The sequence below is a fragment of the Lutra lutra genome, chromosome 18 (genome assembly GCF_902655055.1).
Source record: "Lutra lutra chromosome 18, mLutLut1.2, whole genome shotgun sequence".
In the NCBI taxonomy this organism is placed as follows: domain Eukaryota; kingdom Metazoa; phylum Chordata; class Mammalia; order Carnivora; family Mustelidae; genus Lutra; species Lutra lutra.
Genome location: NC_062295.1, coordinates 37,490,891 through 37,509,929, shown reverse-complemented (window position 1 = coordinate 37,509,929; position 19,039 = coordinate 37,490,891). Strand labels below are relative to the sequence as shown.

Sequence of the window (19,039 nt, the reverse complement as noted above, 5' to 3'; positions counted from 1 at the left end):
ACTAATTTAATGAGTGCTGGTATTTACTTACAGAGCTGTGGGGTTTTCCCCCCTCTTTTTACTGAGCCATGTTTGATACTACTTTCTCTGACAATAAAACAGTAATTACCGCTTATTTCTCTTTATCCTTTTATCCTACCGTGACAGTTTTATTTCCCTTCGTCTAATTAGTGGTTCGCCCATCTATTGAAGAAGAGTTGCTTTGTGATTAGTTAAGCATTATTTCAAGGTGTTCCTGCCTATCCCACATTCAAGGTATTTATCTAATGCTAAACAGATTTTCTTCATTTAGAGCTTTAAGTGATTAAAAAGAACATTTGGTATATATGTCATAACTGGGCATTCTGCAATATAATTTAAAGATAATGTACCAAATATAAACATTCCAGGGATGAACATTTCTGAAAGAATCATGAAATGCTTATAAGCTTGAGCTAAAAGTCAAGTACTTACGCTGTCAGATGGTTGCACTCATACAAAAATTCATGAGAAGAAAATGCTTTTGTTTTGTTCTGTTTTTCTAAAACAGATATGTATATAAAATAGTTTGCTGGAAAGGTTTTAAATGTAACTCTGAAAGTCACTGTGAGATGTCAACTTGCTTTCTCCCCTACCTGCCCATCCATCGGGGGTCCCTTCTCTAAACCAGGCTCCATGGCTCTTCTGCCGGGGCCTCTGAACCTGCCTGACGCCAGACCATTCTTAGCCTTATTGAATACATGTTTCTAGTCTTATTATCGGAACAGGAAAAATATTGAAGTGTATTAAGGCCATATTTAAAAATTTAGTAAAAGTACTAATTACAGTAGAAAGTGAGATAACTGCTTTCCTTTTTATTTTATTAAGAGTTGCTTGGATGTCCACGTTTTTATTGATTCCAATGATAATAAATGCCTCTCAAGGTAGGTGAAACAAAGAACAGGGATCAATTTTTCATTCTTTTAGAGGGCTGTTAGGCTGAACAAAAGGCGGCTGAGGTAGACTCTTGCAAAATATTCTGGAAGTTTCTACCATTGAGCGCAGTATGGGCTGGGCCAATTTGGGATGAATGCTAGGGAAGGGTTGGTGCTAGGGAGGGTGGGTAGATTGCAATAAGCTTCCTCTCCAAAGTTGGTGCTTCTAAGTAATGTCAGTGGGAACACAGTCCGTGGTGGAAGGATTCGTTGAACTCAGCAGCAAGCAGCTGTACGGCCTGTCACTTGTTGACTGGCCGTCTAGCCAGATTCACAAGGCAGCATTTATTCAAGAAGTATGGAAGGAGATAGAATGAAATAACAGCTCTTAATTTTATAAACTTTTATTTTTCTACTTGCAGATTCTTGTTAAAACCATTCAACTCCTGGCTAGCCGCTAATGTAAAGATGCTAAGTAGGCTTTAACTTAGTGTCCCATCAAAACAAATGATCTGCGAAGCTATTGATAAATCTCCAATCTCAGTAGAATAATGCACCGGTGATCTTTTTTTTTTTTTTTTTTTTTCTCCTTAGGAGATGGGATGAGATGAGATGAGATGAGATGAGATGAGGCTGGTTATGGATATTTCCACATTTTCAGGGCCTTTTGTTTCATACTTTCCACCTCATCATCACCCCCATATTTATTAAGTCCCTGCTGTGCAAGATGTCATAAATCAGTGCCCGTGTGGTTTTCTTCCTAAGTTTATACATCATTCAAAGATACATTGTGTTACACTTCTAAGAAAGTTTGGCTTTGGATAGCAGTTGGGAGGGAGGGCATTTCTGCATGGTCCCTGCCCAGATGGTTGGCAGACAGGAGTCAGATGGCGTTAGATCTGTTGTGCACCACCAGAGGTGTCCTTTAAAAACTGAAACATTTGGCTGAAAGTGTTTCACTCTAGGGAAACAGGTCAAGCTTCTATACCTATCAGTTCCCTAACACGGCTGTGGAGATGATCCATTGCCACGAGGAGGAGGAACCTCGTCTTGCCAGCCCCACCTCTTTACTTTTTTTTTTTTTTAAGATTTTATTTATTTACATGAGAGAGAGAGAGCATGAGGGGGAGGAGCAGAGTAAGAGGGACAAACAGGCTCCTCCCTGAGCCCCAAGCCCTATGCGGGGCTTGATCTCAGGACCCTGAGATCATGACCTGAGCCGAAACCAAGAGTCGGACACTTAATGACTAAACCACCCAGGTGCCTCACCACTGTGACCTTCAGAATGTGAGCTTTTGGCTTACAATTAAATGATTTTTTTTTCATTTTTAAGGGAAATAATAATTCTAATATTTCCTAACTTGAAAAGTCAGTTGAATTGCCTATTAATAATTTTAACAGCAGCTGTTATTGAGTACCTACTTTAAACACATCCTCCCTGATCCTCACAGCTGTCTTCCGAAGAAGTATAATTAGTTGTGCTTCTAGAGATCAGAACGAGGATTAGAGAGCTTAACCAGCCCACCCAAGGACACACTGCTGACCAAAGGCAGAGCTAGGGTTCTACCCCAGGCCTGTCTGGCTCTGAGTCTCATGCTGTCTTCTGCATCACACTAATTCTTCTTTTCACTTTATTTTGCCAAACCTTCTTGGTGCTTTTGATATCTCTTTCCCTATACTTATTTTCCTATTTCTCCCTTTTTAGAACACCAGTCTTCAATTTGAAATACTACAGGTTGCCGTGAGCCACAGCCGCACACAGACACATTGTCCACCTAGCCCTGAGCCTGCCTGCAAGTGTATTATGTATTCGATGTATCGGGTCTGTAAGTCCTTAACTTCAGAAGTTTTTAGCAAAAGAGAAGGCAAACATGGTTATCCAGTTAAGGTGTGGGCTTTATGAAATTCAGAGGCCTCGTGGGAGGTAAGGTGGAAACGATGTGTGTGTAGCACAGGGTGGGGGGCAGCAGGCCAGAGAGAGCAGCTGCTGTGTGCAAAACCCAGCACCCTATCCCTGACAACCTCTTTGTTCTTGAGCTACACACTTGTGGAAGGAAGAGGTTTAGATTGTGCAGCAAAAGGAGCAGCAAAAATCCATCACCATCCCAGAAACTTAGCTGAAGTGAATGTCCCCATGGTGGGTGTGAGCTGCTGCACATTCACGTCAGATTGAGGGTAAAGGAAAAACTCACGAAGTTCTGACTGCACTTTGGCCTTTTCCCCCCATTCTTTTGCCGAGTACTTATCGAGGGCATACCACATCCCAGGTGCTGTACCAGGCACCGAATATGCAGCAGGAAACAAAAGAAAGTCCTTGTCCTCAGGAGCCCTGTCTCCAAGTAGAAGGAAACAGATGACATGCCAGCTGGTGATAATAGTGAGGAGAAAATGAAGCGGGGGCGGAGTGTGGAACGCAAGGGTCAGCTGGGTTGCTGTAGATGTAAAATCAGAGAAGTTGTCTCCCCTAACCACCTCTTTGAGCAGAGACTGGAACAAGTCTGGGGAGGAGGCCTGGGGTAAACCAGTGAGAAGAGCACCCGAGGTAAGGGAACGGCACATGTGTTGGAGGAACAGCCAGGCCGGAGTGAGGGAGAGGGCTGGAGAGGAGGTTTCTGAGCTGGTTGGGCCCGATTCCTAGAGCTGGTTGGGCCCGATTCCTAGATGCCGGTGACTTAGCCAGAGTGAGGACTTTGGCATTTGTTCTGAGGATCCGAGCAGAGCAGCAGTGTGATCTCCCTTGTGATCCTTCTGTTAGGAATTCTGTGAGGAATGGACTATAGGGCAGCAGAATCCGAAATGAGGAGGCCTAGTAGGGGTTTGCTGCAGTAGCTCAGGTGACTCAGGTTTGGGGAGGGCTGGTGAGAAGTGGCTGATACTGATATATTCTGAACGTAGACTGCATAGGATTTCCTGCTGGATTAGCTGTGGGGTATGAGAGAAGGAGAGGAGCCATGGACAACTCTAAGAATTTTGGCCTTCACAGCTGATAGGATGGACTTACCATTTCCTGAATGGGAGAGATGATTTGCGGGCAAAGCAAGTTCTGTCTCTGTTTGGGGGTGGGTGTCTAAAATTGGTTTTGTACATGTTTGAGATGCATAGTAGATGGTCACAAGGATCCATTTGTGAGAGAGTTGTTTATATCAGACTCAAGGTCAGCAAAGAGGTCTAGCTAAACTTGGGCGTTGTTAGTATGTTCGTGATTTTTAGACCTCTTTAATGCTCCATATGAAACACCTAAGTCAGTAAGCGAAGCCCAAAGAGTTCATTGTGTCAGCTGAGATGCTCTTGGTCACAGGTCATAGAGGATGAGTCTGACCGAACTAAACAACCTTGAACTGGAGTACTTGAAGAATTTCAGAACCAAGGCAGGAGAAGGATGGGGAGAGGGGGGGACCAGGTGGGGGGCTGCATACTGGGACTGTGCTCAAGGCCAAGGCGCAGGGAGCCAGTCAGCACTTTAATGGCTTCCCAGGAATGTGAGGTCCAATCTCCTGGAACTTGTAACTATGTCACGTAACAGGGCAGATGGGGAAGAAGGCCGCAGAAGCAGGAGACTCGTAAGCTGGGAAGGTGGGACAGAGGATGAAAAGTGAAGTCTTAAGACGAGCGCAGGTGTGTTCAGTGCCGGGGGCCCGCCGTGCCCGCTGCCCACAGTGCTCACTCTTCTCACCTTCAGACATGAGCAGGTCAGAGTCACGACCCCAAGTGGCATGTTAGGTCGTTTTCTCCAGGAGTTTCAGTGTCCCCTGGGTATTGGCCATTGAAAACATTCTTGTTCTGAGAACTCCGTCTTGTGCAGCAGATACACACTTCTGAAATGGCTGAGTGTGTGAAGAGATGTGAAGTAAAGTCAGTAATATTTGTAAACTTCCTCACCAAAAGTGGGGGGAACATAACCTTGAGGAAAAATGCTATTGATGAAGGAGAAATCTATCTTAGAAAAGGCAAACTATACTTCAAAAGAAATGAGACTAAGTTATACTCAGAATTTTAAATAGGTAATTATAGGTTTTATTTATCTAAGAAGATGAAAAAAAAATGCGTATTTGTTTTTCTGATTTACTGAATCCAAATAGTTTGCTATCTTTGCATGTCAAAGGTGAAGATAGCCTTGTCTTATAAATATCGTCTAATTTGATAATAAAATTGTTCTGTTATTTTGGTTTTGATATATGTTCTTTGTTTCCTTTTATTTCTCAGAATGTGAAATGTGAATGTTGATGTCTTGCAATATTTCTTCCACCTCCAGGAGGTAATTTGTGTCGGCAGTTATCAGATTAGGACGCAAAAACTTGTTCTGTACTGTGCCATTCTCTGGCTTAATTGCAGGTTCTTGTGTTCAGACTGCGTGCGGCAGCCTACCTGACGGGAATGCGGAAGCACGGCGTACTTGCCTGTGTTTGCCGGGGACTGCGAAGTTTATAGATTAAGTATTTCAACCTCCAGTCAGCTTTTAGCAGGATGACTTGCCAGGGAAGATGTGAATTGTGAAGTATGGGCAGTGAACAGCATCCCAGGCGACGTGGAAACAGCCTGACTCGTAATTGTCCATGCTTAAATACTCGAATGTCCATTAACTTATTACCATTTCATTTCAATCGCTTCAAGAAAGATTTGTTTAAATTAGCGCTTGTAGTGGAAGTCACAACTTAATGCTTGAATGAAGTAGATCTGGTTGTAATAATATTTTTATAGTTAACTGGGCTTTCAAAATAATATGCTTTTAAAAATTTTATATTATATTTTATAGGCATTTTGTGAATGTTTATAGAGTATGTCTATACATGTGAATTGAGCCCTATTTGCTGTAAGTGAAAAAGACTAGGAGATGTGGGCTCCAGACCTGCTTCCATCATTAAGTCCGACCTTGGGCAAATTACTTTCTCTGCTTTGCTTCCATTTTCTCATGTCAAAGTGGGGAAGGTGTGCTAAATGACCACTGAAGTCCTTTCTGGTGTTCACTCAGCCACGCTCGTGGAAGGGCAGGCCCGTTCTGCCTCTCCCTCTCCTCATGCATTCAGTAGATATTTACTGAGTGCTAATTTTTTGCCAGGCACTGTTCTAGCTGCCAGGGGCAGAAAGGTGAATGAGGCATTGAAGGTCCCGCCATCAGTGAGCTATGGCCTCACGTGGGAACAGGTTAATAAACAGGATACTCTCAGGGGAGGACAGGCACCATGAGGGAATGAACAGGGACTGGGATTGGAGAGCTGAGTGGGAGAGGAAGGGATCTGGTCACTGCTCTACAGTGGGTGGCCCAGGACAGCCTTTCTGGACAGGCGACATTTAAACAACCACATTACTGAGGTATAATTTACGTACAACATTGAACAGATTTTCAGCACAGAAATTGATGAATTCTAGCAAATATGTGACAAATGTCAGCCCCTTCCCAGTCAAGTTCCCTGGTGCACTTAGCACTCATATGCTCTCTCCAGCCCTGCCCACTAATCTAATTTTTATTACCATAGGGTAGTTTGTGTATTCCAGAATTTCTTATAAATGGGATCATAGAATATGAAATCTTTTGTGTCTGGCTTATTTCATTCAAGATAATTTCTGTGATACTCTCAGGACGGTGTTTAGTAAGAGTAATTATTAATATTTCTGGGTGCCGGCATTGTTTGAAGTGTTTTCCATGGAATGATTCGTGAGCTCCTCCCACCAGCCCAATGAGTCGTCCTGTTACTGTCCCTGCTTGACTGATGGCTGCTAAGGTAGGGAGAGGGCAGCAGCTGGCCAGTGTCCTAGCACCCACTTGCCCTGCTGTGCTGACTGCTGTCTCAGCTTCTGTCTGTAGGGCGAGGAGCCTGCCCTGCATGGAGCTGGAGGACAAGTGTTCTTGGCAGAGAGGGCAAATACTTGCAAACCCAGGAAACAGCTGCTTGGGTTTGCTCAGTTGGAGGGGCTGTTGTGTGGTTGGGGTGTGGAAAAGAGGCAGAAGGGAGTACGGGGGACATGGGACCTGGAGGCAACAGACTCTGAAGGAACCCGGATTTATTCCATATACCATAAGAAGTCTTTGTGGAGTTTGTGGGTTTTTTTGGAAAATGTTTTGAGATTGTGGTAAAATACATGTCACATAAACTTTACCATCCTAACCCTGGTTCGGTATACAGTTCAGTGGCATTAAGTGCATTCCCGTTGCTGTGTAGCTGTCCCCACCATCCAGAACCTTTTCTTGTTCCCACACTGAGGCTCTGCCCCCACTAAGTAACAACTCCCCACTTGGCCCTCCCCACCCCAGCATCCACGCTTCTGTTTTCTATCCCTGATTTTGACGTCTCCAGGGTTCCTCATGCGAGTGGAACCATACAGTATTTGTCCTTTTCCCTCTTCTTTAATTAAACTTTGTATTTTGAGTTGATTGTGTATTCAAATAGAGTTGTAAGAAATAATACAGGCAGAGCCCGTACACCCTTTAACCACTTTCCCCAGGTGGTGAGATCCTTGCCACACTGTTGCTCCAGATCACATTTAGGGTATTGACATTGATAGGGTCAAAACAGGACACATTCCCATCACCAGAGGGTCCCTCCAGTCTTATTTATGGCCATGCCCCTTTCCTCCAACCCTCCCACCCACCCTCTCCATTTCTATAATTTCATCACTTAGACCATGTTATGTAAGTAGAATCATGCAGTCTGTTGTAGGGTTGGCTTTCTTCACTCATCGTAATCCTCTGATTCATTCAGGTCATTGCCTGCGTTGGTGGTTGGCTCCTTCTCACTGTGTAGTGTTCCATGGTGCAGACATACCACAGCCTGTGTAGCTGGTGGTGAAGGACATTTGGGTTGTATCCGGTTTTCCACCATTTCAAATAAAACTGCTATAAACAGTTGTGTACAGGTTTTTGTGGAAACAGAAGTTTTTGTTTTTGTTTTTGTTTTTGTTTTGTTTTTTTCTGGGATAAACACCGGGCAATGCAGGTGCTGGGCCAAATGGTAGCTGCATGTTTAGTTTCTATAAGGAAACGCCCAGCTGTTTTCAAGAGCAGACATACTATGCTATACTGCCCCCAGCAGTGTCTGGGCGATCCCGTTTCTCAGTCCCTTCTCTCGCACTTCGTGCTCACACTGTTTTTTGTTTTAGCCATCCTGATAGGTGTGTGATTATAACTCAGGGTGTTTTTAATGTGCATTTTCCTAATGGCTGATGATGTTGAATATCATTTAATGTGTTAATTTTAGAAGGAACCAAATAGGAAAAACTAAACCTCTTGAAGTGAAAAACACAATTATTTATCTAAAAAGTCAATTGAATCAGTGAGAGAGCAGACACTATGCAGCTAAAGTAGGAAATATTGTCCAGGTGGGTGTGAGGAAGAAAACTTAGAATAAAGCACAGAGATAAAAAAGATGGAAAATATGGAAGACAGGCTAAGAGATAAAGAGGATAGAATAATCACTCGAGCTCTAAGAAGGGGGAGGGAAAGTTTGAGAAGAATGGGAGGAGATAAAGTTCAGAGGTAATTGTCCTAGCATTTCCTAAAATGATGGATCCTCAGAGTCAAAAGGCAGATTAAGATCCAAGTAGGACAAATGAAAATATATCCAAATCTAGACGTATTATAATGTCACTGTTGAATTTCAAAGACAAAGAAGAAATCTTAACAGCAACCATACATGTAATTCCCATTGCCTCAAAGGCACAGCCATTAGATCTCTGTGGGCAGCGATAGTAGAGAAGATAACGGACTAACAGCTTCAAAATTCCAAGGGATGTAACTGTAATTGTGGAAACCCATATCCTGCTAATCTAGTGTCCAAACTGAGGGAGGCGTGAGGATATTTTCAGACAAGACTGGGAACGTATTTTTCTGAGAGCTCTCCTGAGAGACCCACCAACAGTGGGCTTGAGGAGAAAGGAAGTAGAATGTTAGAAATGTTGGTCTTCATTTGATTTTTTTTTTCCTGTTAGTAAATGTTTAGTAATTGTGGTTTTACTATGTTTAAATAAAAGATAAGGAAGGTGGAGGGAGCAGGTGGAGATAGTTCTTTGGGCATATTTTTACTGGGAATGGCTGCAGAGAAAGGGCTAGTGTCCACATGGGCTACCTGAGATCAAGGGGGTGGTTTTTCTGTTGAGGTGGGAAATACCAGATAATATTCGTATGCTGGCAGAAGCAGTTCTCCAGGAGAAAAGGACAATGTGAAGGGTCTAGGGAGCATGAGCGCAGCTAGAGGAGCAAAATCCAGGGAGGGCGAGAGGCCAGGTGGCCTGGGCGCACACACAAGCAGCATGAGAGGGAGGGCCTGGCATGGTGGGGTCCATGGGCTTACACCTGTACACAGGGGGCCTTCAGCAGGGAGCCTTAGAGAGAGTCAAGGACAGCTTCCACTGTCACAACAGAAGCCTAATGTGGGTATGGATGCGTGTTGTGTGGCAGATGTTCTTAGGGGAAATTGAGAACTTGTAGGGTTTTCTTTCCTCTGTGAGTATTGAGAGGAGGTATGAGTTCAGAGTGGAGTGTGGCACACGATGAGAGGGAAGGTGCTGAATCATGCCAGCACTCAGAGCAAATGAAGAAACATGCTAGGCTCGTGGGACCACCTGAGTGCACATGCATGGTTGCGGCTTGTGCTACTGGAGCTCTTCAAGAAGCTTTACAGGTTCTGTTGCAGTTGTAGGGAAGGCAACTAATTGGGTTCAGAGAAGGTGAAGTTTGACTGTCGCATGGGAGTGAAAAACAAGGACATCTAGGGTGTTTGCAAGGGGGCGATGGCTCTCAGTGGACTCGGAGTCATCTGAGGGAGGAAGTGTGGGGTGGTCATACATGGCGGCGTGGAGTCAGAAGACCGCGGGAGCCCGAGAAGGAAGAGGAACGACTGAGTGGGGTAGTGAGGGGAAGTGCTGCGCTGGGCCCCACAGATCCACTCATCCTCACCTTGGCCACTCCTTCCAGTCCTGGACAGCAGGTGTCTCTTCCTATCGGAGTGGAGAGAGTGAGTATTGCAATGCAGAATTCTGGCCCAAGTTAAATTTTTGTAGGGTGAAACTTGACCCTTATGGAAGCCTAGAATGGGTCTATGTTGGGGAGAGGGAGCAGACCAGCAGAGAAGTTGCCACCCCAGCTGGACTGTCCAGAGACAGGTGGCTTCAGGCCTCCTCTCTGATGTCATCCTGCGAGTTAAGCACAGCTGCAAAGCTGAGGCCAGTGGGCTCCCGCCCTCCTTTGTGCTCTCTCCTCTCTTCCTTCTCCCTGTTTACAACCATCTCACGCACCTGGAGTGGACCCACAGAGATGCTGCTGAGGTGACTCTGTTCCCCAGGAGACCCAGGGTGTGATGTCGGAGATCTGGGATAGGACTTCAGAATGAACTCTCATAGGGATTGGCAAGGCTGAGAGGGTGACCCTGCATGTGGGGCTGGGACGGCACGGGAGAAAGTATCAGCTGAGGTGAGAGGGTTAGTCACCAAGGTCCCAGCAGGGGTGCTCAGTCACGTGGGATGACAGCAGCAGGAGTCCTGGTGATGTAGTTTTGATTATAGTGTTTTGTTGGGGTCTGGATCCAAATGCCAAGAAAGAATTCTTGAGACGTCTTTGGTGCAAAAAGGTGATTTTATTAAAGGTCAGGACAGGAGAAAGAGCTGCTTCCCTGGGGTTGTGAGGAATGGCCGATTATATACTTGGGGATTGGGGGAGGTAGGGAAAAAGGGAGGTGTCCAAAGGACTTTGATATGCTAAAAAGTCTTCTTTTTTACAGATTTTATTGATTTATCAGAGATAGCAAGAAGGGAGCGCACATGCCATGGAAAGGGGCAGAGGCAGGGGGAGAAGCAGCACCCTTAAAGAAGACTCTGGGGATATTGGAAGCATTACTGTTATCAAGCTAAGGCTGTTTTCCCCTCTAGCAAAGTATCAACATTAAGACAGTTGGGGTTTGCTAGAAGAATTGTGCTCTGCCTGGCTCAATTATTCGTCAATGGGCTGCAGGTTATAAGGACATTTAATTTTGTCTTCATTTCTTTTCTGCCTCTGTTTCCCACATCACTAGGGACATGCAGAGCCAAGAGATTCCTTCTGCAGCAGGTGGTGGGAGTGAGTTGAAGCCCGGCAGGGGGTTCCGGAGAGTAAAGGGAGCTCTGATTCTGCCACAGCGGCTTCAGAGGAGCTGGGGTTGGAAGGAGAGGTGACGGTTTTGGGGGTGCCATTGATGGCCCTTGCTTTGGTAGATGAGGCTCTGGGAAGCCCTTTTGGAACTGCTCTTCTGGGTGGGTCCTCCACCGTATGGCACTTTGGAATCCCTCTGCTATAGACAGAAAATTTGTGTCTCCCTCTGTTCCCCCAGTTCATTTGTTGAAATCTTAACCCCCATGTGATGGTGTTAGGAGGTGCGGCCTTCAGAAGGTGCTTAGGTCATGAGGGTGGACCCCTCGTGAGTGGGATTACTGCTCTTGTGGAGGAGACCTTCGAAAGCTCCCTCCCCACTTCTGCCACATAAGACTCAGCCAAAAGGTGGCCACAGACAAGAAATAGGCTCAGTCCAGACACCCAGTCTGTCAGTGCCTTGAGCTTGGATCTCCAGCCTCTAGAACTGTGAGAGAAATGTTTCTTGGGTACCGGCCGCCCCGTCTGTGGAATTTATAGCAGCCAGATGGATGAAGACGGAGAGAAGAAGAGAAGGCGGAGTCTACCCTGTGACGGATCGCACCACCTCCCAGTGCCTCTCCTGTACTTAGGAGCGGGCAGATGGTCTCTGTCCTGAGTTGTCCTGAGATTTAACAAAAAGTAATGAATGACAAGTAATTTATTAACTAATGTTTGAGGAGGGGAAAGAGGATACATGCTGTATTTCCTCCCACCCCATGGTATCCTCATGCTTCCTTAATGATGTCCTGTGTACATGTGGCTCTGTGCATGGCTATGTGTGTCGATGTCTGGGGACCTAGTGCTACCTGGCATGAAGGGACCCACGGGTAGAGAATGTGCTGGGGCCGTGGGTACCACTGTGCCCCAGTCTGCCTTCGCTCCCGTACGTGTCCTATGGGCTTTTCCAAGTGCTGGTTTCTGACACCTAGAAAGTTCCTGTTGTTGTTCTGACCACATCCAGGAGGAGTCTCATTGTCTGAGCTGATATGAGGGCATGCAGATCAGTGTCCATGGATATAGGGAAGAGAGGAGATGGGAAGCATGGCCTTGCTTCAGCAAATGGCCTCCAGAATGCTGACTACATTTCTGCCTTTCAGTGCTTCAGGGCAGACCTCACTGTGCACGGTTGGAGGAGACCCAAGATTGCCCGAGAAGTTCATGTTTCCTTTCAGATTGTTAGGCATTTTGACACTCTTACATGGAAGGTCACCCTTAAACCTTCGATCAGGTTCTGGGCTGTGGCTGGTGGTCGCCGACGCTGACAATGGGACCTACACTATCAGTGACTCGGACGGACTTGGTGAAGGTCGTTAAAGCATCTTCTGTGTACTAGGGTTTGTTGAGCGTGTGTGGGCAGCTTCCAGCATCCTCCTGCTTTGGGATCAGGCTACCTCACATCCAGGGAGCCACTCCTGAGCACAGTGAGTAGCCGAAGGGCAGGGGTGGGGAACTTAGAATTACTTGGTTCCATTTGAGTTGGCAGTGTAGTATTTAATGACAAGACTTTAATATTCTGTGTACCAATTTTTCATTTGAAAATAAAATACCACTTCATTTTACATGAGCAGATCTAGTGACAATAATGCATTTCTTTACAAATATTAGCCTATTATACATCTCAAGTCAGTTGCACATAATTGCATTTCACCAACTCTACATAATACCTTAATTAAAACTAGGATAATTAAAATACAGTTTTAATGAACAATAAATTCTGAAGTTGTCAAGCCTAGAATGTGTTATGTGAATCATACCTTGCTCTCTTTTTAGCTGCTAAATCGGTATCCACATTACATTTTGCAATGGCAATGATCTGAGCGGGAGGCGTTCTTTAAATGCTTCTAATAAATGATAGATTTCTTTGTGGCTGTCATATATCTCTCTGTCCCCCTTGCATACAGTCGATTGTTTGCTACTAGTTATAAACCCTAGAAGCAAGGAAAAGTTTTTCTTTGTGTTTCCCCCCAGTTTTATTGAGATATTAACATATAGCATTCTGTTAGTTTTAGGTGAACAGTGTAATGATTTAATATATGTATTGCAAAATGGTCACCACAGTAAAGCTAGTTAACATCCATCACCACACAGAGTTACAACATTTTTCTTCTATTGAGATCTTCTAAGATTTACTCTGTTGGCAACTTTCAAATATATGATATGGTATTCTTTTTTTTTTTTCCCCAGAGAGAGAAAGAGAGAGAAAGCGAGTGCAGCAAGCACAAGCGGGGATGGGGGGAAAGGAAAGGGAAAATCTCAAGCAGACTCCGTGCTTATAATGGAGCCTGATGTGGGGCTTTACCTCACGACCCTGAGATCTTGACCTGAGCCGAAATCAAGAGTAAAACTCTGAACCAACTGCACCACCCAGGTGCCCCTACAATATTGTATTTTCAACTACAATCACCATGTATGTTATATGCCCAGAACCTACTTATCTTACAACTGGAAATTTATACCTTTTGGACCCCTTCAGCCCTTTGTCCCCCTACCCCACCTCTGGTAATCACCAAATTGTTTCCTTTCTACGAATTCAGGTATTTTTTTTTTTTTTTTTTTTTTTTTTTTTTTTAGATCCCATATGTAAGTGAGCTCATACTGTATTTGTCTTTTTGTGTTTCACTTACTTCAAGCAGCATGATGTCCCCTGGGTTCATCCATGTTACCACAAGGGACAGGATTTCTTCCTTCATTAAGGTTGAATGATACTCCATCACATATGCTTGTGTGTGTGTGTGTGTGTGTGTGTGTGTGTGTAAGAATACACCACATCTGCTACATCCATTCATGGGTCGATGGACACTTAGTTTGTTTCCATGCCTTGTCTGTGGTGAACGTTGCTGCAGTGAACACGGGCTACACACATCTCTTTGAGACAGTGATTTCATTTCCTTCAGATCTATACCCCGCAGTGGAATCGCTGGATTGTGCACTAGTTCTGCTTTTCATTTTTGGAAAACCTCCAAACTGCCTTCCACAGAGGCTACACCAGTTTACATTTCCACCAGCGGTGCGCCAGTGTTCCCTTTCTCCACATCCTTGCCAACACCTGTTACCTCCTGATAATACCCACCCTAACAGGCATGAGATGAGATCTTGCCGTGGTTTTGATTTGCATTTTCCTGATGATCAGTGACGTTGAGCACCTTTTCATGTAACTGTTGGCTGTTTGAATATCTTCTTTGGAAAAGTGCATACTCGGCTCCTTTGCCCGATTTTAATTGGATTGTTTCTTTGTTTTTGAAGGCTCGGCAACTTGGCAAAACACTTGACCATCCCAAATAGTGAGTGTTTATTAGATGAATGGATAAGTATTTCCTGAATGAATAAATATTAGTAGTTGACCCATTCTGGGGAGATAGTGCGGGACAGTGTACATTAAATTAAGACTCAGAAAACTATGGTCCTGGTCTCAGCTCCATCAGTTAGGAGCTACATGACCTTGACCAAGTCCTTTAACTATTCCCAGCCAAGGTAATATAGTGGGATATCTCAAACGGAGAGAGTAGTAGCTACCCTACCCAGCTCTTGGAATTACTACAGGGAACATGCATTTGTTGGGTAAAATTATAGATGTGAAAATGCTTTCTAACCTGTAAATGTAATGTACCGCTCTTGGTCTCTATCATTTCTGCCTCTGGTCAGTATACTCTCCATACACACGAATGTGCACTAGTATTGAAAATCCACCATGTATCAAGTCCTCTGGAACTGTGGATCTTTAGGTCATTTCCATAATGAATCTCCAGTCCTCAGTCAAGTGGCACCTTGTGGTACAGAACACAAGTCCTACCCCCTCAGCTTCCCCCAGTTATAATGTCCTTGGGAGATTCAAGCAGGTCTCGGTATTGGCTGTGTAATTAGGGAAGCATTGCTTCCTATGCATCTAATGTGTAGTTCATTACACAGTCAAATGTAAGTGACTTTTATTAGCTTCTCTTTTGGATTATCAGGGCCACTGGTTATCTCTCCCAAATACAGGTCACTGATTCATTCACTTGTCTCTTCATTTAACAAGTACCCAATTGCACTGGCATCATCCATGAAAGTTACTCCTGAAGCACCAAATTCTCTAGAAAGGAAATATGCTTTGGACTCTGGCCAAGGGGATACTGCTGTAGTTAATAAGTCAAGAAGACTTTGTAACACTGTTTCCTTTGTAATCCACACATAGGGCCTGGCCCCTGAGGGCAGCTTCTAGTGATGCTCCAGGATGCGTGTCATCTTGTATATCCGAGGAGAGCCAATGCTCAGAGTGCATTTCAGTTTATACGGGCACCTTGGGGGCTCTGTGTCATGGCAAGACAGGTCTCATCTGGGCTTGCCCCAGAGTCCTTGGGCAGAAATCTTGGCTACCAAAGTGAAGTTATCTCACACAACAGAGGAAGGGAATGAGCATCAGGAAGGAAGGGATGTGGTCAGAGCTCAGGGAAAGTCACCTTATGTGTGACTCATGGTGTGTGTGCACTTCAGGGCTAGGACCATGAGGAGGCTGTGATGTGCAGAGGCTGAGGCACTGGGGGAATGGAGTGGGTCAAGAAAGACAAACAGATGAGTGGTGGGCCAGCTCGACGGCAGGAGGTGCTGTTAGAGTTGGCAGCCTGTGTCCACAGGTGGGAAGAGAAGCATTTCCAGGGATGGACCAGGGAGCAGGGTGGGGGTGTACAGTACAGCCTGCAGAGTCCTTGAGATCATATTTTCGAAGGGGATCAAGGAGCACAAACTGTGAGTTGAAGATCCCACACAGATGGAGATTGGGCGGGGGACAGGGTAGGCTTTAGAAAGCACATGACATTTAAGTAAGAAGGGCTAACTGTGAGAACCGGCTGGATTCTTTAATCATTTTCTGATTCTGGGCAGAACTAACTTAATAACTGAGCAACTCAGCTCCATCACCTGTGACGCGGGGTGAAAGCAGTGTCTTGGCTGTCTGATGTGACACACACTGCTAGTGTGTCGGCTGGGGCTCTGCTGTGCCGTGGGCCAAGCGGGCTGGCCTCTGGGTGTGGGTGCTGTGCAGCCCGTGTGGACGCTGTGGAGACTCGTGCGTTTCCTCCACAAGGCTGCTCTGAATCTTCACAGCACCCGAGGAAAGGAAGCAGAGGAAGTCTTACCACACCAGTTTTGTGGATGACTGCGTGGGGGAAGAAAGTGGCTCTGTGATTTAAGGTCAAATACAATGTAAGTGATAGAGCCAGGGATGGAGTTCAGTGCCTTAATGATGCCTTTCTGGTCATTTTGGGGAACGTTTATGACACTCAGCTTGCCCACACGGGATTTAGGAAGGGGAAAAGCGTCCTTGCTGGGCATTTGGCACCCCAACTCTGGCTCCACGATGCTGCATGTGGTGTGGTGCCCAGCGGCAGGCCTGAGGCTTCCGAAGGCGCCTTTTCTGGCTTAATAAGATGCAGGTGATAATAGAACTGGCCTCGCGGCACTTTCATTTTTGTTTGTGGTAATCAAATATGGTAACGGATAGAAGAGCCTATTGTGAGTTGCAGAATGTCCTGTCTGTGTGACCTGGACTCCTTTTCTCACGCGGGCTCATTCCTCGCTGTAATCAGATCTGACCAAAGCCTAGTTAGATCGAATTGCTCGAGCATTTGCATCCAGAGGACAGTCCCGAATGTCAAAGCTGTCACTCATTCACTCGGTCTGCCCACCAGTCAGCAGGTGTGAGGCTCTGGGGATAAAGAGATCAATAACACAAGCCTGACTCTGCAGGGCTCACAAGCTAGTGAGGGGATTGTAGCTACTTCTTCATAGTTCATCCAGCCTAGCCTCTTTGTTTTCTTAAATAATAGCTTTACTGAGCTGTAATTCACCTATCATAAATTCTTTTTAAAGAATACACCATTTTAAAGTGTATAATTCAGTGATCTTTAGTATATTCTGAGTTAGACAATCATTTCCACTCTCTAACAGAGCATTTCCACCATCCCAGAAGAGACCCCCAAACCCCCTAGTAGTCCCACCCCCAACCCCCTGGCCTTGGCCGTGATCAGTCTGCTTTCTATCTTTGTGTATTTGTCTGTTCTGGGCATTTTATATAAAAGGAATCATACACTATGTGACCTTCTGACACTTCGTGGTCTTTATTCAGTGATTTTTTTTATTCTTTTTTTTCCCCCCTTATTGATCATCATTAAATATTTCAATGGGTCTTTTTTGGGTACCTTTTGTGAGCTAAATTCTACCTGGGTAAAGAAAAGATGTCCTTCATTTCTTTAACAAACATTTGTCTGGTGTCTCCTTTGTGTCGGGCACTCTGGCAGGCATGCATATGATACCACAGAGCTCCCTGTTCTCACAGGATTTACAGTAGTAAGAGGAAGCAGACCAAAAAATAGGCAAATGAACAAACACATAAAGAGAATTGGGTGATGAGGGAAGCCTATCACAGGATATAATATTTAGAACAGAATTAAAGGAAAGAAGCCAGCAATGTGAAGAAATGGGACTGGATATTCTGGGTATGGCATTGCCGAGAAACTGAAGTCAGAAAGTGCCCCGTGGAGGTGTGAGACCTGGAGGGAAGCTGGCCTGGTCATCGTGCTGTGGGAGGGGAAAGTAGTCCTAGATGAGGTCAGCGAGGCCTGGTTATGCATGCATGGCAGAGGGTTGGGGTTTTATATTTTAAATTATTTTTTAAAAAATTTTTATTTTATTTGAGAGAGAGAGTGAGAGCATGAGAGGGGTGGGGGCAGATGGAGAAGCAGACTCCCTGCTGAGCAAGGAGCCTAATTCTGGGCTAGATCGCAGAACTCCGGGATCGTGACCTGAGCTGAAGGCAGATGCTTAACTGACTGAGCCACCCAGGCGCCCCAGAGTGTTGGGGTTTTATTCCAAGTGTGGTCGAAAGACATGGAGGATGCCTTGATCTGATTTGCTTTCAGAAAATCTAGCTGCTTTGTGAAGAATGGATAGTAAGGGGCAAGAGTAGAACCAGAATACTTAGGAAGCTCTTGCAGACATCCTGACAAGAGAAGCTTACATAGCCTGAAAGAAGATGGGAAAGAGGAAATGGGGAAAAAGGAACAAATTAATCCGTTAAAGCAGAATCAATAGTTATGATATGAATAAATAAAAACAAATTAAGGATGACTAAATAGAATCGATAGGACTTACAGGTGGAGCAGGTGTATAGGGGAGCTAGACTTCTTGTTTCTGATTCGACTCCTTCAGTACATGTCTACTGAAATAATGGTAACGGGGTAAAGATGGGCTTGGGGTATGTTTAGTTTGAGAGGCTTGTGAGAAATCTTGGTGGAGAGATCAACAAAGCATGTGGGTGTACACAAGTCTGGAGCTCCGGTGGGTGATCTGGGCTGGGGATATGAAATCGGGAGCCATCCATATGTGGGTAGCGTACTTGTGAGATTCAACCAGAGGGGTGGATGAGTCTTTCTAGGGAGAGAGATTTTTGTCAGAAAAGAAGAGAAGCAAGCTGAGGAACTCCAACATTTAGCGAAGGATCAAGAAATAAGATGCCCATGAGAAGAAAGAGACAGCAGGAAAGGGAGGGGCGCCAGGAGCGCTGCATGCTGTGGAGTCACCAGGAGAATGTTTCACTTGAGTCCAGCCCACACGTGGTCTTGAAGTCAAGTAGAAATGAAGAGGAAGAAGAGATCAGCAAAGCACAGGAGGGAGAGGTCGTGACGAAGGGCCAAGGGAAAGCCCTGTGCTCTGTAGCTCTTGCCACCTTTTTGGTGAAACCTGCACATAATGGGCTCAGCTGTGCCGCCTGGCTGGGAAGAGGTCCAGTTTCACTCTTCGCCACAGCCACAGATCAGGAGGCCCTCTGGAAAAATTGTGTTGTGGACAGATTAGAAAGTTTGGGATCGAACAGCCATAACAGCACTAGTTCATGCTTCACCTTGGACAATTTTTCTTTGTGTTTTTGTGCTTCGTCTTTATCACCACTGACGGAATTGCACTGTTTTACCTTGGAAGGTTCTACATGGGGAGGAATCCTTAGCACTCATTCATCTTTGAGAGTGTGAACCTTTCCTTCTTCAGTCTAGATGTGCCCATTCAGTATTGGACAAGGTAA

General features: G+C 45.2%; 1 protein-coding gene across 2 annotated transcripts in view; it reads left to right on the top strand.

Annotated features, from left to right (window-relative positions):
* SDK1 (sidekick cell adhesion molecule 1) overlaps positions 1-19,039 on the top strand; it is an 888,974-nt gene that overhangs the window by 389,838 nt on the left and 480,097 nt on the right. The gene's annotated exons all lie outside the window — the stretch shown is intronic.